This window comes from Petaurus breviceps, unplaced genomic scaffold, assembly GCF_028583685.1.
Source record: "Petaurus breviceps papuanus isolate PSGF00001 unplaced genomic scaffold, PetGlider_PUasm1.0 90594, whole genome shotgun sequence".
Taxonomy (NCBI): Eukaryota; Metazoa; Chordata; class Mammalia; order Diprotodontia; family Petauridae; genus Petaurus; species Petaurus breviceps.
In genome coordinates this window covers 4215899-4231035 of record NW_027187281.1, presented here as the reverse complement: position 1 = coordinate 4231035, position 15137 = coordinate 4215899, and the positions used below count along the sequence as shown (strand labels likewise).

Below are 15137 nucleotides of genomic sequence, written 5' to 3'. Positions count from 1 at the left end.
AAATTTTCCTAAATCTCCAACATTTATCATTTTCCTGTTTTGTCATGTTAGCCAATCTGATAGGTGTGATGCAGTACCTCAGAGTTGTTTTGATCTGCATTTCTCTAATAATCACTATTTAGAGCACTTTTTCATAAGACTATAGATAGCTTTAACTTCTTCATCTGAAAACTGCTTGTTCATATCCTTTGATCATTTATCAACTGGGGAACACCTTATATTCTTACCAATTTGACTCAGTTCTCTGTATATTTTAGAAATGAGGCCTTTATCAGAGACATTGGTTGTAAAAATCGCTTCCCAGCTTTCTGCTTCCCTTCTAATCTTGGTTGCCTTGGCTTTGTTTGTGTAAAAACTTTTCAACTTAATGTAATCAGAATTAATTATCCATTTTGCATTTCATAATGTTCTCTATCTCTTGTTTGTTCACAAAATTTTCCATTTTCCATAAGTCTGATAGGTAAACTATTCTTTAAGAGGAAAAGTTTTAAATCAATCAATGGTGCCATAGGACCAGAAGTTATTGTAACCCCATAGTATAACTAAATCTAGAGCTAAAAGGGACCTTAGAAGTCATCTAGTCCATACTCTTCATTTCACATATGAGGAAACATGCTTAGAAAGATTAGGTGACTTACCCAGGGTCACACAGTTATTAAGTATCAAAGGTGACATTTGAACCCAGGGCTTCATAACTCCAGGGTCAGCATTCTATCTACTATGTGTTAGGATCCATGGAGTTTACTGTCTAGTAAGAGAAGACACCATAATGCACATCATAATGCATGATAATACCATTTTTGCCTTTCCTCTTCAGAATGAAGACTATTTCTTTATGAAATGTCCCTAGTAGAGATTATTAACTGGTTTGGGTAATTTGAATGTTCATCTAAGAAGCACAATGTAGGTGCTTAAGAAAGTTAATTGGGATTCAATGGGAGAGTGCATATAAGTTCCCAAAAGAGGGAGAAGGATACATCTTGATGTAAGGTGCCCCTCCCAAGAGCTTTCTGCTCTTGTTGGGGAAGAGGGAGAGAGAGCTGAATTGATGGGAAGAAATTGGTGGTGGGAAAAGAACAGTCAAACTGCCTGCTTCCAACTGTACTGCACTGTACAGAACCCCCCTATCCCAGAGAAAGGTAGTTCACTTACTTTGGCGTTATTGTCTGAGGACACATTGAGCAAATCAGCTGAATGGTTAATGGTCCATTATAGACTTCAGCATCAGGGAATCTTTGGTCCTATGAACAAGGGATTGATCTGACTGTTTCCTGATATTGTTTATCTTTGCAAAGAATCTTCCTCAAAGCTGTAACTATAAGAACATCTGGTGAGCTATTTTCTGTACCTCCAAACTAGAGACAAATCCCATAGGCCATGGCAGCAAAAGCCTAAGGAGATTCGAGGTCATTGACAACCATGCTGTCCAGCCTCTAACCTCTCCTACTCCTGTCCCACTCTCACATCAGATAACAAAGCACTTGATATAACCACTAACTCTGTTAAATATACTATAACCCCAGGACTGATTTCATAGCCACCACCTTTTGCAATATACTATAATCCCTAGCTAATGACTCAGGTGGAGCCAAGCTGGAACTTAGTTTACAATAATCAGAAGCCTCTTTTTTTGCCACACAGCACAAGTACTCAGTCACCTATGAAGATAAGTATGCTAACCAAGCTTCTGCTTGCAGTTGGAATGGAAAGAACATGGAAAAATATTTGTACATGCTCTCTGTATAGCCTACTGGAAAGGGCAAATCTGGGAATGCTCTAAAGAGTGTCCCCTCATCGGCCAGTCTCTTTTTACATGTCTATTTGAAGTTTCTACCAAACCCCACTCTTGAAAATCTACAATAAAATCATTCCCCTCATCAGCCATTCCAACTGCAATGTATGCTGTGATGGGAATCTTCCCAGGTCAAAGTGAATACCTCTATCTCCTTATTCATCCAAGTTCTACGCTACAATTCCCTAACAAAGGTAGGGTTGGTGGAAATATTTAGAAAGGGCTTGAACAAGGAATTAAATTAATGGATTAATCCAGGGATGAGGAACCTGCAGCCTTGAGGCCACATATGGCCCTCTAGGTCCTCAAGTGCAGCCCTCTGACTGAATCCAAACTTCACAGGACAAATCCCCTTAATAAAAGGGTTTGTCTGTAAAACTTGGACTCAGTAAAAAGGCCAGACCCAAGCACCTAGAAGGCATCAGGTTTCTCCCCCATTCTGCCCCCCCATTAATCAGTCAATCATTCAACAAACATTGACTAAGTACTTACCATATGCCAGGGATTGCGCTAAACAGTGGGATACAGAGAACAGCAAAAACCACCCCTGTCCTCAGGGCACAGCTTACACATAACTAGGTATATACAAGGTATACGGTAGACAGCGCTACCTCCAAACGAAAGCACTAGCAGCTGGGGGACCCAGGGAAGTCTTGCTGCAGAAGGTAGGACTTGAATTCAGTCTTGGAAGAAAGTCAGGAAAATGAAGGGGTAAAGGTGGAGAAGGAAAACATTCCAAACATGGGGGACAGTCACTGTAAAGTCATGGAGACGGGATATGAAGTGTTGTGTGTGAGAAACAGCAAATAGATTAGTATTGCTGGATACTAGATTATGTGAATGGGAGTAAAATGTAAGCAGATTGGAAAGGCAGGAAAGGTCTTTTGGTTCCTGTCAAACCTGGCTGGAGTAATGAATCTTACCATTTAGTTTAGTGATTGACTGAACAACAAGAAAAATGAATAGAAAGCCTTGGCTTTCAGAGGACCTGGATCCAATTACCATCTCTGATACTCATTTCCTACCCGTGACTTTGGGCAAGTTACCTAATCTTAGGTAGATACAAGACTCATACTCAGGCATTCTGACTCCAAATTCAGCATTATTTCCAGAAACAGGCAGGAAAAGGACCTGAGAGTCACAACCCAAACTATATGCATAACCTGGTTCTCTCTGTGCCCCTGGAGACTCCTCCCCTCTACAGCATTGACAAGGGATGAGGGTGGATAAATGTCATTGCCTTCTGTAGAGGGAAATGAGGAAGATGGATCAATCAATGAATTGGTTGGTTGGTTGTTGTCCTTCATTCTCAAAGGGACCAAAAGGACATCACTATGCTAGAGTCAAGTTTCAGTATGTTTGGCTGTGGTGATCAGACCAATATGAGCTCAGAACGTTCTACCACAGATTGGGGCACAAATAGTTCATGTGAACATTTGGGGTGGATACTCTAAATTTGTGCATCTTGTGTTTCTTTAGAGCTATTTCAATTTTGCTTTGCTCATAGAGCACAGCATCTTCTCTGATGTGGGCATGCCATGCTGAGTCATCCTGTGCCAGTCTCCCATGTCACACAATCAATTCCAAAGTTCTTAAGAGAGACCTTGAGAGTGTCCTTGTATTGCTTCTTCTGACCACCATGTGAATGCTGGCCCTCTGTGAGTTCTCCATAAAACAGTCTTTTTGGCAATTAGTTACATTTTGCATTCAAACAATGTGGCCAGCCCATTAGAGTTGAAGTTTGAGCCATCACAAGTCATCTTGATTCTGTCCTGCTACTGGACTGTGATGACTGTGAAGGAGAGAGTGAGTCCCACAACTTCATGCAACTCTACCTCACTTAAATTCAATTTATGAGCGAATCAAAAGACATCACCCATAGCATTTTACCATTTTACCTATGGCAACAGGCAAGTGACAGAGCAGCAGGTGTGGATACACTGGGAGCTGTAGTCACAATCCAACAAACAGGCCATAGGGTCATCTTCTCACTGGAAGCAGCAGTGGGATTCAGAAGCCCCTGGGTATGTGAGCAGTCTTGTGTGAGGAAGGGGCTAGAAAATGTGCCCTAAAAATTGTCTGCTCATTCAACCTGGGCCTGATGACAGTGGCCAGCTGGGATCCCACACGGCAGTCAAAACACAAAAAAATGTACAAAAATGACTGCAAAGACGATTCCACTCACCATCAGCACATAAAATGTGTGCACACTTAGGACAGCACAAAATCCAGCAGGCCTGAAAGAAGAACAGCTCTTATTGCAAGAGATCTCAGTTTCAATTAATTCCTCATTTCAATCAATCAATAACCACTTATGAAGCCCCTACTGTGAGCCAGAAACTGTGCTAAGTGCTGAGGTCCATCCAAATCCTAGGTCTGCCAATTACTACTTGTGTTATCTTAGGCAAGTCACTTAAACTCTCTAACATCTTTATCTCATTTATAAAATTAGACAAAAGAATATCTGAGGTTGCTTCTGACTCTAAATCTATAAGCTATGAAAAGCAATGGTAGTAGCATATTGTTGGTTTTGAGAAAAGATTTGCTCAGATTTTCTAAAAGCCACATAAGTATAAGGTCCCCTAAACCATTAGTAGGTCTTCCACTTCATAAGCATCTCTGAATAAAGTATTGTAAGTACACCTGAGAGTGACAAAATAATGTGCTAGGAGAGGTCCAAGGAGAAACCCCATAGTACCTATGATCTTTTCTCTGCTGTAAGACTAAGATAGTTTACTTCTAATATTACCAGTGTAAGGACATAAATGAACTATACTAAGCAGAATAAGCAATACTAGGAAAACACTTTACACACTGACTACAACAATGTAAATGGAAAAGACAAAAAACATTGAATATGGTGTAACTATTATGACCAAACTCAGTCCTATAGAAAAGAGGAAAAAATGCATTTCTTTCCTTTCTTTGAAGGGTTAGGAGACTACTCCACTGATATGTTGCTTAGTTTTGTTGAACTGTGTCTTTATATTTTAATCTTCTACTATCAGGAATGGCTATTTCTGTAGTTGTGAGAACAGGAATATATTCATAAGTGAAGGTGATATATAAATAATGTAAAACATTTAAAAATCAATCCACAGGCATAAATTCCACTGAAACAGTCTTACAGGAATGAGAAGAGGAAGCCCTTCTCTGTTAAGATTCTTTTATCAGAGGAATGGGCCCATTTTAGAAGGGGCTCAGAATTTAAACCTCTACCACTGCATTACTTTTTCTTGTGTTCCCCCTTTCTATGACACGGTTGCTTCTTTGAGCCTATCATCTCTAAAAAGAGAACAACCTTGATCACAGCCCCACTTTTCCACTTGTAAGTAACAAAATGAGGATTTTTTGCTGTGTCTGCCTGGCCCTTGAGAATTGGTATATAAAAGTCTGTGGAATTCTCAAAGGCACTAAATGGGAAGAATCAATTCAGAAAATTAGTCTGTCGGTTAACACTTGGATCTGAACCCACTATGGGGTGCTGAACATTAACAATAATATTAACTATCCAGAATTCTGAAAAAACTTCTTGATAGATCCTTTCAGTAAAAAGCTTTAAAAATAAAGACAAGCTTGGGACTTAGGTTACAACAGGATGCCTATAAAACACCATTATGTAGATTTAAATATGCCATAAATTCTCATTCTTAAAACATAAAAGCCAAATAGACCATGAGCAGGCTATATAAAGCAGGCATGACTCATGTCCCCAATATGGGTGTTCTAAAACAGTGCCTAAATACAGGGGGTTCCAAACATCTACATTTTAAGTTGTGGGTGGAACCAGAAAAAAATTTAATTGGGAAATATTTAACAAAATAAAATACAAGACAATATAGACAATGTTAATATATGATTTTCTGAGTCAATATGAAGCCTACCAGGATGCTTATGTATAAATTAGCGTTTCTCGTTTCTCTTTGAGTTTGGTACCACTAAACAAACTACATGACCTCTTTGTATCCATTTCACCTCTAGATTTATGATTATAAATATAAATAGAATGAGTTCAGGAAAATGAGGCACTTTGCTAGGTAGTTATGACCCTCAGCATAGAGAAATAAACTTTTCCAATTAAATATTCCTTTAAATACAGACTCCCCACACAAAGTCTGCTACAGCCAGACTTCCAAACCAGTGCATCTGGAATTACCGGTAGGCCTTGAAGCTTTGCCTGGCAAATACCCAAACAAGGAAGGGTCTGCAACACAGTCTGGAATGTTGTTGTTGTATAGGCTCTGTATGTTTTAGCCACTACTCATTAATTATGAAAGAGAAGACAAACCACTTCTTTTCCTATGTAGGATCACTAATTGACCTCGGGGTTCCCAATTTTTGCTTCAAGCTTCCTAATCACTTCTTGTGGAAACACTTCAGAAGCTCATTACCCCATTTGGTGCTCCCTGTGCTGGTATTCAGATTATAATTTGTAAACAAAAATAAAGTGCTGAACTACTTAAGCAATAAAGGGAAATGAAGGAGAGATTGCTTCAGATTTCAAAGGAATTATTTATTGCTAGAGAGAGTTTTTAAAATTTTAAGTTGTGTAATAAGATTAGATGTCCTCCATATAATAAGCCTCCTTGGCAAAAGATGAATAGAAGAGTTTGGAAAATGGGTTGAGTGAGAGGCTGTCATTGCAGCCTGTGCTCTCCATTGCTGTATTGGTTTCTTGTTGGCAGAAACAACCAGTTTTTAGAAAGTTTTGTTGAGGCACTTTGCTTTCACATCATCATGTTCATGCACCACTCCTTCCTACAGGCCTTCACTTGTAACCTTCTATGCCCATATTGGCATACTCACCTCACTCCTCAAGGAGGCAGGTGCATTTCCTCATCTCTTCCCCAGGGCCAAAATCGGTGATTACAATTACGCTATTTTAGCATTGTTTCAATTCACATTTTTGTAGTCAATATGCTGCATATTGTTTTCCTGCTCCATTCTGTATCAGTTTATTTATGCTTTCTCATATTTCTTCAATTTCCTCATTTGTTTTGATTAGGCAATCAGGGTTAAGTGACTTGCCCAGGGTCACACAGCTAGTAAATGTTTAGTGTCTGAGGCCTGATTTGAGCTCAGGTCCTCCTGATTCCAGGGCTGGTGCTCTATCCCCTGTGCCACCTAGCTGCCCCGGTTGTTTATTAAGGTACAATAATCTATTATGTCACTCTACTATAATGTGTTCAATTATTATTCAATCAATAGCCTCTATATTTTACTGTTAGAATCCCATTATCCTTTCCCCCAAGGTCTTGGAAAAAAAAAATAGTCGGTCCTCACAAAGAAGGTCATTGTGATGTTTGGCATTGCAAAAATTGGCTTTCAGCCATCCTCTAAAAGATAAGTGTCCAAAGATTATGAACAAATGAATTTCATATAAACTGAAAACTATCAGAAGTCATATGAAAGATTTTTCCAAATCACTAATTAAAAGAAATTCAAATTAAAACAACTGTGAGGTTTTACCTCACCCACCAAACTCACAGAGATGACAAGAAATAGAAAGAGCTATTGTGGAGGTTCATGTTTTTTCTTATTCCAGGTGAGCTTTTCCTTTAAAATCTATGTATTATAACAGTGGGAGCATTACTTACAGATTCTTCTATCCTATGTCATGATGCTGTAAAGACAAACTACCTGTGCATTGAGGTAACCAGATTTCATTTCCCCCAATAGCATAAATCATACTTTGTAATACTGCAATGTTTATGTCAGAGGCTCACATGAATCAAAGGGTCCTGATACATCCTGGGGGCATCTTAGACTTCTGGCTCATGGCTCCCAACCAGAAAATCCTGTAACTCCACTGTATGAAACCATCAAAAGTGTTGTCACCAAATTTCCTCTTGCAAATATACATTTAACAAAGTTCAAAGAAGGAAAAAAGTTAAAATTAAATATTGACAGCCACCAGTGGGCAATCTTCCCTAAAGACCTCAGTAGCTGCAGCTACCTACAGTCATGCCCTCAACTGGTCTCCTGCAGATGCTCTCTCCTCTAGTTCCCATATGATGTGGTCCTTACTGGAGCTTCCCAAAGCTATCCCCAGCAGTTGTACTCATCCTTTCCAAGTGTTCTCTGCAGCTTTGAGCAGGTGAAGCTCATCCCTCCTCTTGCTACTCTCCACAGCAACCAACAGACAATGGTTGGTTATCAACTAAGCTATTCTCTAGCCATGTAATTCTCCACGGCCTTCAGAAGGTGACATCTCTATCCTTTTTCCAGTGGAAAGCCCTCTTTGTTGTGGGGTTCATTTCAGTAGGAAAGTGGAAGGGAATTTCAATTTTGTTGTCCTGTATGTCATGGTATCCTTGAAGCTAAATCAATGGGAAGAACAGCGTTTTTCTCTCTCTGCATTCTATCCCTTGTACAATTATCAATCTTTACCTTCATGAAAGTGTCTAGGAGTCAGGGACATAATTGTGCTTTAATCATCTTCTAACAGATCTCTACTACTAACATTAGATTAGCTCATGGTGATGAATAGTCTGTCCTCTTTTCCCTTGTGGAAAGGAATTTCAAAGGTTTTGTAAGACAGATAAACACAGCACACAGGATGGCTGCTAGCACAGGTTCACTCAATCTGGTCAGACAAAAAAGACACTAAGAAGGGGTTAATAATCTTACTTTATTCTAGTCTCGTTTTCTCAGAAGAGGATTGCTGATAATGGGAGCACAAACTCTTACAGCATTCCCTAATCACCCTTCTTCCAGGGGCCAGCAAGTGAGAAGAGGGGGCAACTACCCCTATGTCTCAGTGGGGTCAGTTGAAACCGGCACTACTTGTTTTTGGTCTTTTTTTCTTTTTTGAGGGGGGAAGACTTGCCCAAGGTCACACAGTTAGTAAGTGTTAAGTGTCCAAGGCCACATTTGAACTGAGGTCCTGCTGACTCCAGGGCTGGTACTCTACTCATTGTGCCACCTAGCTGCCCCAACAGACACTTATGCATCCCCTAAATCCCCTCAAATCTCAGTGGAGACCAGTTGAGGCAAAGATTCCCCTCAAGCCTTGATGAGGGCTGATCAAGGCATGCACAGCTTCTGTGCACTCAACCCTAAGGCTCCCCCTAAGCCTCAATGGGGGCCAGTTGAGGAACACACAGCATTTGTGCATTCAACCCTAAGGTTCCCTATTCACTGATCAATGACCACCTACTTTATTGGGGTAACAGACAAAGAAGGCATACTGCCAGCAATAGCTTCACAAGCTTACATTGCCTCATCCCTGTATCTCACTGTGCAACAGCAGTGGATGTTTATATTTATATCATTATGTAATGCTGTGCAAACATGATGGAGATATTTTGAACCACAGCTATGGGAACTCACATCTAATCTGGGAACAAGAAATTGTTGGCTAGGGATGCTGGGAAACAACTCTAATGAAAATTCACTTTACACACACTAAAATCCACCTTACTTACACTAAAATCTACCTTACTTACAGTTTTGTTGTCCTGTATGTTGTGACATCCTTGCAGCTAAATCAATGAGAAGGACAGCGTGCCTCTGCTCTGCATTCTATCCCTTGTACAGTTATCATCAATCTTTGCCTTCATGAAAGTATCTAGGAGTCCTGAACATAATTGTGCTTTAATCATCTTCTAACAGATCTCTACCACTAACACTAGACTAGGTCATGGTGATCCATAGTCTGTCCTCTTTTCCTTCTACTACTTGGACTGAACAGTCCCTCGGGGGTCCACTGGGCAGTTTTTTAGGTTACCAGGGCTTATAAGGACATAGAAGGAAAAGTTCCATATGTGCTAAAATATGCTCATAACATTCTCAGGAATAGCAAAAAACTGGAAATTACATAAATGCCCATGGATTGGGGAATGGCTAACCAAATTTTGGAACATAAAAGTAATGGAATAGTAATGCGCAATAAGAAATGACAAATAAGAATAATATAGATTAGCTTGAGATTTGTATGAACTGATACACAATGAAGTAGAACTAGGAAAGCAACATACCCAAAGACTATAACAATTTAAAAAGGAACAATAAAGCAAAACCGAACAAAGCAATTATAAACACCATGCCTGATTCCAGAGAAGAGATAAGAAACTGTACCTTCCTCCCTTCATTACAGAAGTAGGGGAATGTGATATCATGTATGATATTGCATCTCTCGTCAGACAGAGACGTCTATTGGTTTTGTAGAACCACCTCTTTTTTTTTCCTTTTTAAGAACAAATTTAAAAGAATACCTGGGGTTACCATCTTTCTTTAGGTCAGGGGTGGGGAACCTGCAACCTATGGTTTAAAGCACGCTGTTTCTACTTTTTGAAAATAGGAAAATATATGTCCTTCAATCCTAGGGCACGTTCCATCACTTTTAATATAATCTAAAGTGGGTCAGCATTCACATCAGCAAGGTCTTTAATTTTCTTGGGATGTATTTCATCTGTGACTGGTAACATGAACTCATCAAAGGTAGTTAGAAGCCTTATTACTATTTATCTATTTACCTAGGCAATCAAATAATGATAAGCTATATTTGTTCTATCCTTTCTAGTTCAAAGTTCATTCTCCTAAGGGAAAAAAACAAGAGCTGAGTTACTCTACCATTATCGATGAGGCAAGATGCACAATGAGAATGCACTCCTTCTTCCTCTACACCTTCCCTTGTTTTCTCCACATCCCAGATAAAATGACCTTCTACAGAGAACGTTTCCAGATCCCTCCTAATTCCAGTGCTTTCTCTCTTTCCTCTTTATCCTGTATGTAGCTTGCTGGTACATAATTGTTTGCATGTTGTGTACCCCACTAGATTATAAGCTCCTTGAAGACAAGGCCTATATTTTGCATATGCTATATAAATATTGTTGTTAATTATTTTAAAAGGCTTACCACAGTGCCTGGCACATGGCTGTTGTTCAGTGGGATCTGATTCTTCCTGATGCCATTTCCTTCTCCAGTAGATTAAGGCAAACAGAGGTTAACAGGCTTGCCTAGAGTCCCACAGCTCAATAGTTTCTGAGAATGGATTTGAATTTAGGTCTTCTCAACTCTAGGCCCAATGCTTTTTGTGCCTTAAGCACATAATAAGGTGCTTTATAAATGTTTATTGACTGATTGGTATGATCTTGGGCAAGGTCTTTTGGTTCTCTGAGTTCCCTTCTCTCTCTCTCTCTCTGGCAAACAATCTTTATTATCTTTTAGCTACAGAAAGATTATCAAGCAAATTCTTTAAAACATGATTTCACAAGGCATATGTTTCTGCGATTATTTTTTAAGAAACTGAGATTCAAGAACATTACTCAGTTACACTAGTGCTTTGATCACTCTAGTACAATCTTCAAGTGCAAAAAAAACAGCATCAAAGTAATAGTTATGAGATAAATTTTGATGTACCAAGAGGTATACTACTACATTTAAACTGAACTTATCTTTTTCAAATATTCATCTTAAGTTCTTAAACTGTCATATAGCTAAAATACAAACATGCAAATATCAACACCTTATGCTCCATTAATATTTACTATATTATCATTTAGCCTTTCTTCAAAAATTCAATTAGTTCACTCTACAGACTTAAACAGTCTTAAAAGACTATTTCTATTTATAATCTCATTTTCTTGTTTAGACAGCAGACTGACTTTGCATTTGGTAGCCCAGCTGTGTGTATACTAATTTAAAGTCTTTACTTCTCAATATATTTCACTAATTTCATAAACCCTGAGTTATTACATAACCTAATGAATGTACACTTTACATTTATAACTTACTCTATATATTTTAAACATCATATAGGTGACTTACAAATGCCAGTTAATAATCAGAACAATAAATACAACTTACTAGTTATGAAACTAAGAACAAAATTAAATGTGCCTATTTATCCTTTCTTTAAATATTTCTCTAAGTTATGTCCACAATGGCAAATAAAATCTACTTATAGTAAGAACTTAATTTAGCTAACTTTTGCATGGCTTCTGCTCATTTTATTTTTCTCTTAAAATTAATTCAATGCCACTGTTTTATATGCTCTAAATTGTGGACCAAATGGTTTTATTCCCATGTCCACAACCCAAATTATAAATACTACAGTGTCCAAACAGGGAGGAAGACACCCACAATGTAGCAACTAAACAGGATGCTATACATAGTGGGTGATCAATTATTATTTGTTGAACATAGAATGAATGATATGAAAGACAATTATTATTGAATCAGTATATCTGTTATTCTATGGTGAACTTTATTGGGCTACAGAAATCAATCCACCAATATTATTCAATTGTTAACTTGGAATTTTGAAATAAAAGGCAATAAATCATTAAATAGTTACTTCTAAAAATTAATTCTAGTTACTATATAATAGTACTTGATAAAAAAGAAAAGTATATAATACTTACAGTATCTTGAATGTATAACCAAATGAGGCACAGATGATTACTGAACTAATAACATGGGTTAATTTTTACAGACTTATGCAGGTAGAATTCTATTTTTTCCAACTCAAGAGAACTTTATCATCACAAACTTAATTCCTCCATCTCCCTGGATATGGAGTGTTAATGGAAGACTGGTGCAAATATAAATAAAGTATTTAGACATTTTAATGTCTTATTTTTCTGGATTTGATATTTTTCTTTAAACTAAGCAAATGTTTAATTAAAGTATGCTTTGAGCTCTAAGATTACTTAATTACAACATTCAATTTTTACTGTTCTGAAGCCAATTGCACACTTTCACTTTTAGCACAAAAATAAGATAATTAAATAATGTTATGAATAGTTTATTCAAAAACATTTTGATAATTTCTTATGTAAAGTCACTGGTATAATATTTCCATTTAGTTACAGAATAGTAATGGCGAAAACATTGACGATACAGTTCATAGTTTGATTCTCCCATCTTACAGTACAGGTTCCATCAGATGTGGTATCCCAAAAACATAAGCTGGCTGTGTGTAAACCACTGCACAAGTAACTACATATTTATGTGTCTTCCCTACCTTTACCAAATGTGTTAAGGATTGTTCCACTATAGCTGTAGTCCCCTGGTTGACATTATTCTAATTATAATCCACACCACCCAATACAACATCTATACAGTTTCACAACATGGTGTGCTTCATCAGCATTGAAGCCAATCTCTTCATGGTGGGGCTAATATTCCTCCATGGTGGTGGCTGCTCTTCCCGTGTCTCTTAAAATGAGATTAGACTAGTTTCCTCATCTGTAAAACAGGAGGATGAAATGATATATTTATTAGATGCCTCCTAAGCCTCCCCCTCCCCCCCCCAAAAAAGTCTGAGACCAGATTTGAACTGACAAAAGAGGAGTTTCCCTGATTCCAGGTCTAGCATTTCATCCAATGTGTCAACTGGCTGCCTTAATATTTTCAATAGTCAAATCTTATGGCATTTTCTCAGTCCTCATCTGTAAAATGGAGATAAGAGCATCTATTCTATGGGGTTGTTGTGAGGAACAAATCAGGTAACATATAAAGAGTTTTGCAAATCTTAAAGCACTAAATAAGCATTAGCTATTATTGCAATCCTGTGAGTTGAGTAGTATCATGACTATGTATGATAAAGTTTTGGAGAATTCACCTCAACTTTCCATTCTATTTTTTCTACTCTGCCTCCAATGGAATAAACAGTGTCTATTAGTCAATCAGTCATTAAACACTTATGGAGCATTTACTATGTACCAGGTGCTAAGCACTGGGGAGAAAAAAGAAGGCAAAAGACAGTATCTGCCCTCAAGGAATTTACAATTTAATGAGGAGACAACATGCAAATAAATATATTCTAAGCAAGTTATATACAGGATAAGTAGGTCATAATTAACAGAGAGAAGGCACTAGAATTAAGAAAGACTGATGAAGACTTCCAGTTAAAAAAAGTTATTTCAGGAGGGAGTAAAGTAAGCTAGGGAGGTCAGTAGGCAGATGGGAGGAAGGGAGAGCATGGAGAACCAGCTAGAGAAAATCCTCAAAGCCAAGACTTTTGTTTGTGGAACATCAAAAGTGTGACTGCTATTGGCCTGAAGGCTGGAAAGGCAGGAGGGGGCTAGGTTATGAAGCGTTCAGAAAGCCAAACAGAGAATCTTCTATTTGCTCCTGGAGGCAATAGGAAGCCACCAGAATTGAATATGAATGGGGTGACAAAAGGGGAGCTGGGTTTCAGGAAAATCGCTCTGGGGGCTGGAGAATGGATTGGAATGGGGAGAGGCTTGAGGCAGGCCGACTCACCAACAAGCTACTGCAATAGTCCAGGTGTGAGGCTCTGAGGGCCAGCACTAGAATGGTGGCAATGTCAGAGACAGGAGGTGTATGTATATTCCAGAGATATTGCCAAAGTGAAACTTACAGGCCTTGGCAACAGCATGGATGGGGGGGGGAAGGGGGAGAGAGATAGAAGATAATGAGGAATGCAGGATGACTCCTTGACTGTAAAAGCCTCAGGAACTGGGAGGATGGCATTGCCTCTACAGTAATAGTGAAGGTGGGGATGGGGACATTGAGGTCTAGGGGTGCTAACCAGGTCCTGCCCGAATGAATTAAACTCAAACCTTCTCTCAAAGTAAAATAAAGTTTATTAAAGATTCACCATACTGGGTAGACTCTTAAGGAGCCTAAGCATTTGTGACACTTGTGTTGACAAGGGGGCCAGATTGAATCTCAAGCTAGATGAGTTAGATTGAATCCAAGCACTTTCATGGAGGCATGATGGATCTTATATATAGGAAAACTGAGGGAAGAATCCAGGGGTGGCCTGGTAGTCTGGGGATTCCAGGGATGGTCTTTTGGGAGTGGTCAGTAGCCTGGGGTGTCTAGTGGTCAAATCTTGATGGGAATGACCAGTACCCTGGGGTGACTGAAGATCTAATGGAAGGAGGATCTTGATGGGAGTGGCCAGTAGCCGAATGGGATGGGGGGGGGGGAGTGGGAAGCTCTAAGCCTATGGCCTCAGGCAAACGCCTCATCCAGTGAGAAGATTCAAGGAGAGTTCAAGAGGGTTCCCAGAGCCTGTACCCCACCAGGGAGAGAGGAGAGAAGAGGGATATTTGGGATAATGACAGGATAAAAAGAACCCAGGGCTTGAAATTAGAACAGACCTCAGCTTGTTCAAGCATTTACCGGTGGTAGGACCTTGGGAAAGTCATTCAATGTCTCTAAGCCTCAGTTTCCTCACCTTTAAGGGCCTGAAGCACTCCTAGAACTTAATATCCACACCTAAGGATGAGCGGGGAAAACATGAGGGTCAAAGGAAAGGCCCGTGACGATTGCCGCTACCCCACGTCCTCTGGGGAAAATACTCCTTTCCGGACCGCGAGCTTGACGTCCTTTCCACGACACCTGCAACCTTAGACGCCGAGATCCA

The 15137-nt window shown here is 39.1% G+C and overlaps 1 long non-coding RNA gene across 1 annotated transcript; it reads right to left on the bottom strand.

Moving 5' to 3' along the window:
* Positions 1 to 12526: 12526 nt before the first annotated feature.
* Positions 12527 to 15086, bottom strand: LOC138142596 (uncharacterized). Its single transcript, XR_011163483.1, has 2 exons — positions 14949 to 15086; positions 12527 to 12985 (listed from the first exon to the last, which is right to left on the bottom strand). It is a non-coding gene; the product is annotated as an uncharacterized lncRNA (long non-coding RNA).
* Between the last annotated feature and the right edge of the window lie 51 nt (positions 15087 to 15137).